Below are 7,500 nucleotides of genomic sequence, written 5' to 3' on the forward strand. Positions count from 1 at the left end.
ACGGACGTCGAGTCCGCCTACGCTTCACTTTCATATTTTATCATAATACACATCATATTATTATGACAAAAATAATATATTATACTACGAGCGCTTTGAATGCGGCTCGGCTTATATGCGAAACAGTTCACGACACATTCTACACGAGACATATCATACGAGCGTCGCGCGAGAAGCGTCCACAACGGTTTCACACCGAGTCGCGCACACGTAGAACATAATACAGGTAAAATTTTCAAACGGATAGCGTGCACGCAATGCGCTCGCTAAACCGTCACATGCTCACACACGCGTGAAAACACGCGTGTGAACAGTGTGGATTGTTGTTTTTATACAGCCGGCCCTCAGACAGGAGTGGTCCTGGATATTTCTCCACGGACCGCAATGTGCGTTCGAAATGTCGATGTTCAAATGTGTCCTGCAGTTCACACTATGACGCGCAGTTAACTGCGTTCTTCATCGACCCGCGAGCCAAGTGATCCACCGTTCAGGGTAATAGTTTATTATAATGTTTTCGTTTCATAATCAAAGTGTTGTGCGCGTTCTTTTATGTAACGTTTGCGTGCGTGTACATAGGTTAAAAAATATGTACCGCGGCGCTTTCGCGAATCACTCTAACACGTCATACACTGACATGTTAGAGGTATTCGTTTTTTTTTTTAACGGATGCAGTCACATTCACGCGTCCCACGACACTCGTTCGTACTAATACACAAACACACACGAGGCGCGTATGCGAGTAGTGCGAGAGTGCGCAGTGCGTCGTTACGTTAATGATCCTTCCGCAGGTTCCCCTACGGAAACCTTGTTACGACTTTTACTTCCTCTAAATGATCAAGTTTGGTCAACTTCCCAGCAACGCCGACGGCCGTGAAGCCACCGCGTGTCGGTCCGAAGACCTCACTAAATCATTCAATCGGTAGTAGCGACGGGCGGTGTGTACAAAGGGCAGGGACGTAATCAACGCGAGCTTATGACTCGCGCTTACTAGGAATTCCTCGTTTATGGGGGATAATTGCAAACCCCAATCCCCAGCACGAAGGAGTTTCAACGGGTTGCCCGGGCCTCTAGGCCAGGGAGAACATGTTGATTCCTTCAGTGTAGCGCGCGTGCGGCCCAGGACATCTAAGGGCATCACAGACCTGTTATTGCTCAATCTCGTGCGGCTCAAAGCCGCCGGTCCCTCTAAGAAGAATTTTAATACGCCGCCAGTGAGTTGCGCGACCCGAGAGCCGCGCACACCTAAATGACGACGCCTATTTAGCAGGCTAGAGTCTCGTTCGTTACCGGAATTAACCAGACAAATCGCTCCACCAACTAAGAACGGCCATGCACCACCACCCACCGAATCAAGAAAGAGCTATTAATCTGTCAATCCTTCCGGTGTCCGGGCCTGGTGAGATTTCCCGTGTTGAGTCAAATTAAGCCGCAGGCTCCACTCCTGGTGGTGCCCTTCCGTCAATTCCTTTAAGTTTCAGCTTTGCAACCATACTCCCCCCGGAGTCCAAAATCTTTGGTTTCCCGGAAGCTGCCCGCCGAGCCATTGTAGTAACGTCGGCGGATCGCTAGATGACATATTTACGGTTAGAACTAGGGCGGTATCTAATCGCCTTCGAACCTCTAACTTTCGTTCTTGATTGATGAAAACACCTTTGGCAAATGCTTTCGCTGATGTTCGTCTTGCGACGATCCAAGAATTTCACCTCTAACGTCGCAATACGAATGCCCCCCGTTATCCCTATTAATCATTACCTCGGAGTTCTGAAAACCAACAAAATAGAACCGAGATCATATTCTATTATTCCATGCACGAAATATTCAAGCGGCATTTTGAGCCCGCTTTGAGCACTCTAATTTGTTCAAAGTAAAATTGTCGGCCCACCTCGACACTCACTGAAGAGCACCGCGATAGGATTTTGATATTGAACCGGCTTTTAACGACCGGCTCACCGACGATATGCTCCGCAAACGTGTCAGTATCACCGCGGATGCGGTGCACCGACAGCGCGGCGCACAAATGCAACTACGAGCTTTTTAACCGCAACAATTTTAGTATACGCTATTGGAGCTGGAATTACCGCGGCTGCTGGCACCAGACTTGCCCTCCAATTGTTCCTCGTTAAAATATTTAAAGTGTACTCATTCCGATTACGAGGCCTCGTAAGAGTCCCGTATCGTTATTTTTCGTCACTACCTCCCCGTGCCGGGAGTGGGTAATTTGCGCGCCTGCTGCCTTCCTTGGATGTGGTAGCCGTTTCTCAGGCTCCCTCTCCGGAATCGAACCCTGATTCCCCGTTACCCGTGACAACCATGGTAGTCGCAGAAACTACCATCGAAAGTTGATAAGGCAGACATTTGAAAGATGCGTCGCCGGTACTGGACCATGCGATCGGCAAAAGTTATCCAGATTCATCAAAATTAACGACTTCAGACGCCAGGCCCTCCGTCGATTGGTTTTGATCTAATAAAAGCACTCATTCCATCACTGGTCAGAGTTCTGATTGCATGTATTAGCTCTAGAATTACCACAGTTATCCAAGTAACTGAGTAAGATCTAAGGAACCAAAACTGATATATTGAGCCATTCGCGGTATCGCCTTAATACGGCTTGCACTGAGACATGCATGGCTTAATCTTTGAGACAAGCATATAACTACTGGCAGGATCAACCAGGGAGCTAACTAAAGCTTCCGCTAGAGCCTCAAACGTAACACGACGATGCCGCCGCGACGTTTGCTTCTCTATATAATTATATGTGCGCGAGGCGTGTTTAAATAACATGATATGTGACGGCGGCGACCGTCACACGCACACTATTCACACACACACACACACGGGCGCGCACACGTGGATAAATCTGAACACAGTCAGTTTAACCGTTGAAAGTATCATCTTAACGAGACACCCCTCAACAATTCCCATTCGCATCAAGCGAAGGAAAAATTTTAATATCGGTCAACTTTTATGACGCAAACGATCAATCTACGCACGGAGAGTGGAAGGATCGAAAATTGCGACCAAGTTTTGGAATATACGTGTGTTTCACACACACACGTATAAACATCTGATAAAAGCCCATTGGTACATCACAAACGTGTGCGATGTGAGCATTAAAAATTTTCATACTGCCGTTCAATAGTCGTAGTATATTTTTCACGGTCTGCGCTCCGAGAGTGTATCAAGATGCGTAATATTTATTACACTACACATATAAAATACAATCTACGAAACTGACAATCTATCAAACCGTCGGCAGACGCAATGTTACTACAGCTACTACTACTTCTTCTACTACTACTACTACTACCACACTACTGAACACTGATCTTCTGATTTGAAGAGTTTTTGTTGTTCCATAAAATACTAAAGATTAAAAACTGTATCGCGCCGTTTGCACAACACACGCTTTTATAATATCATCTTTGGTCTTTTATTATTTTATAGAACTAACACTACTCTACAATTCTGTCAGACTCACCACCAAACACCAACCCCAACCCCACATCAACGCCACACCGACACGCGAACTGCGGCAACGAGGAGAGCGCAGAGCACACACGGGCGACGCGGTACAACAGCGACGAAATAATGATACATACACATACGTACACAATCTCTCGCTGCGCACGCGCATCGCCCCCCGTCTTCGCTAGCCTCGCGCACCGATTGTCTCGCATCCCGGCAATGGTGTTTCTGCTTGTTTAATTTTTCACGTATCACGCACGGCATATGTACATACATACATACATACATACATACATACGCCGCGCGCGACTAACGCCTCGTGTTTTCAAGGTCAAGTCAAAAAACTTTGTACGCGTGCAGTTACGGCGGGCAGTCGTCAAAAATAATTCATGATTATAAATTTCGTGGTCCATATTAAATAAATTATAAACAACAACAACAACAACAACAACGACAAAAGAGGGCGTTAATTTTTGATAGACATAAATTTGAACCTCAATGTAATAATAGTTAGGTTTGTGTGTAGGTTAGGTTAGGTTAGGTTAGCTTTTTAAAACTAAATTATTTCTGGCCACGAAATTTATAATCATAATATTAGCTACATTTCGTTTCTCTTTTCTCAGAAAATTCGAAAATTTTAAAATTCGAAAAAATTCGGCTATTCAACAACAACAACAACAACAAAAGAGGGCGTTCATTTTTGATAGACATAAATTTGAACCTCAATGTAATAATAGTTAGGTTTCTGTGTGACGATTTAATAGTTAGGTTTGTGTTTAGGTTAGGTTAGGTTAAGTTAGGTTAGGTTAGGTTATGTTAGGTTGGGTTAGCCTTTTAAAACTACATAAATTATTTCTGGCCACGAAATTTATAATCATAATATTAGCTGCTTCGTTTCTCTTTTCTCAGAAAATTCGAAAATTTAAAATTCGATATAATTCGGCTATTCAAAACAACAACAACAAAAGAGGGCGTTAATTTTTGATAGACATAAATTTTTGAACCTCAATGTAACAATAGTTAGGTTTGTGTTTAGGTTAGGTTAGGTTAGGTTAGGTTAGCTTTTTAAAACTAAATTATATCTGGCCACGAAATTTATAATCATAATATTAGCTGTTTCGTTTCTCTTTTCTCAGAAAATTCGAAAATTTTAAAATTCGAAAAAATTCGGCAATTCAACAACAACAACAACAACAACAACAACAACAACAACGACGACGACAAAAGAGGGCGTTAATTTTTGATAGACATAAATTTGAACCTCAATGTAATAATAGTTAGGTTTATGTGTGACGATTTAATAGTTAGGTTTGTGTTTAGGTTAGGTTAGGTTAGGTTAGGTTAGGTAAGGTTAGGTTAGGTTAGGTTAGGTTAGGTTAGGTTAGGTTAGGTTAGGTTAGGTTAGGTTAGGTTAGGTTAGGTTAGCTTTTTAAAACTAAATTATTTCTGGCCACGAAATTTATAATCGTAATATTAGCTGTTTCGTCTCTCTTTTCTCGGAAAATTCGAAATTTTTCAAAATCGAAAAAATTCGGCTGTTCAACAACAAAAATAGGTACCTCAATGTACTAATAGTTTGGTTTCTGTGTGACGATTTATTAGTTAGGTTTGTGTTTATTTATTGCACGCCTCCTATGCGAAGCGTTGAGGTGGGTACTACTGTCACTTCGCGCAAAACATCTGATTTTTCAAACTTAAAATGTCTTTATGTATCATACATTGCACTTGTAAGATATTACATACACACACATATTAAGAAAAAACACTATTTTTAACGTTCATGATATTTTTGATGTCATTTTTGTTATTTAAACTAGTTAAAAAACAGTTTAAAAAAGTTCTGTCTTGGACGTCCGTGTGTCTGTATGTGCGGATCCTTTTTCTTGTTAACACGATAGCGACCGAAATACTTTACTAATCGAGTCTTTTTTAGGGTTCCGTAGCCAAAATGGCAAAAACGGAACCCTTATAGTTTCGTCATGTCCGTCTGTCCGTCTGTCCGTCTGTCCGTCTGTCACAGCCGATTTACTCGGAAACTATAAGTACTACAGTGATGAAATTTGATGGGAATATGTGTTGTATGAACCGCTACAAAAATATGACACTAAATAGTAAAAAAAAGAATTGGGGGTGGGGCCCCCCATACATGTAACTGAGGGATGAAATTTTTTTTTTCGATGTACATACCCGTGTGGGGTATCAATGGAAAGGTCTTTTAAAATGATATAAAGTTTTCTAAAAAACATTTTTCTTAAAGTGAACGGTTTTTGAGATATCAGCTCTCAAAGTCGTAAAAAGTATGTCCCCCCCCCTCTATTTTTATAACTACGGGGTATAAAATTCTAAAAAAAATAGAGGTGATGCATGCTAATTAACTCTTTCAACGATTTTTGGTTTGATCAAAGTATCTCTTATAGTTTTTGAGATAGGTTGATTTAACTGTAATTTATTATATTTGCTGCTACGGAACCCTTTGTGCGCGAGCCCGACTCGCACTTGGCCGGTTTTATTTTTCTCTTACGCTTGAGTATGCTCAGGAATAGAACCCTTTCATTTTTCAGGGTCTGATTCGATGTGGTTTAATTGTTATTAAATAAACAAAAATAATAATTAATAAATATTTATTAAAAAAAAATTATGAGGCGTGCACTTTTGGATTTTTTTATTTATTTATTTTACTTATTTTATTTATTTGTTTCAGATTAATAATTTAAATCCATATATTTGTTAGTAAATTGGCCTTAAAAAACTATGTTAGTATTAGAAAAGAGAAACGAAACAGCTAATATATATATAGTTTTAAAAAATTACTAACCTAACCTAACCTAACCTAACCTAACCTATCCTTTTCCACCTTATAGAAATTTTTCCTGACGTATAGAAATTTTCCTGGCTTATATAAGTTTTCCTGACGTATAGAAATTTTCCTGGCGTATGGAAATTTTCCGGACTTAGAAAAATTTTCCTAACCTAACCTAACCTATCCTAACCTAACCTAACCTAACCTAACCTAACCTATCCTTTTCCACCTTATAGAAATTTTTCCTGACGTATAGAAATTTTCCTGGCTTATATAAATTTTCCTGACGTATAGAAATTTTCCTGGCGTATGGAAATTTTCCGGACTTAGAAAAATTTTCCTTACCTAACCTAACCTAACCTATCCTTTTCCACCTTTAGAAATTTTTCCTGACGTATAGAAATTTTCCTGGCTTATATAAATTTTCCTGACGTATAGAAATTTTCCTTGAGTATGGAAATTTTCCTGGCGTATGGAAATTTTCCGGACTTAGAAAAATTTTCCTAACCTAACCTAACCTAACCTAACCTAACCTAACCTAACCTATCCTTTTCCACCTTATAGAAATTTTTCCTGACGTATAGAAATTTTCCTGGCTTATATAAGTTTTCCTGACGTATAGAAATTTTCCTGGCGTATGGAAATTTTCCGGACTTAGAAAAATTTTCCTAACCTAACCTAACCTATCCTAACCTAACCTAACCTAACCTAACCTAACCTATCCTTTTCCACCTTATAGAAATTTTTCCTGACGTATAGAAATTTTCCTGGCTTATATAAATTTTCCTGACGTATAGAAATTTTCCTGGCGTATGGAAATTTTCCGGACTTAGAAAAATTTTCCTTACCTAACCTAACCTAACCTATCCTTTTCCACCTTTAGAAATTTTTCCTGACGTATAGAAATTTTCCTGGCTTATATAAATTTTCCTGACGTATAGAAATTTTCCTTGAGTATGGAAATTTTCCTGGCGTATGGAAATTTTCCGGACTTAGAAAAATTTTCCTAACCTAACCTAACCTAACCTAACCTAACCTAACCTAACCTATCCTTTTCCACCTTATAGAAATTTTTCCTGACGTATAGAAATTTTCCTGGCTTATATAAATTTTCCTGACGTATAGAAATTTTCCTGGCGTATGGAAATTTTCCGGACTTAGAAAAATTTTCCTAACCTAACCTAACCTAACCTATCCTTTTCCACCTTTAGAAATTTTTCCTGACGTATAGAAAT

At 39.8% G+C, this 7,500-nt stretch overlaps 2 non-coding genes across 2 annotated transcripts; both read right to left on the reverse strand.

The window, feature by feature from the left end:
• Nucleotides 1–338: 338 nt before the first annotated feature.
• Nucleotides 339–495, reverse strand: LOC149474861 (5.8S ribosomal RNA). Its single transcript, XR_016318240.1, has one exon. It is a non-coding gene; the product is annotated as a 5.8S ribosomal RNA (ribosomal RNA).
• Nucleotides 496–771: 276 nt separating this feature from the next.
• Nucleotides 772–2,676, reverse strand: LOC149474862 (small subunit ribosomal RNA). The gene has a single exon (XR_016318234.1). It is a non-coding gene; the product is annotated as a small subunit ribosomal RNA (ribosomal RNA).
• Nucleotides 2,677–7,500: the final 4,824 nt, after the last annotated feature.

Source organism: Colias philodice, unplaced genomic scaffold (assembly GCF_061535455.1).
Source record: "Colias philodice isolate Cphi_HAF_F1 unplaced genomic scaffold, ilColPhil1 Martin Lab GWU primary ptg000018l_1:1-1108441, whole genome shotgun sequence".
Lineage (NCBI taxonomy): Eukaryota > Metazoa > Arthropoda > Insecta > Lepidoptera > Pieridae > Colias > Colias philodice.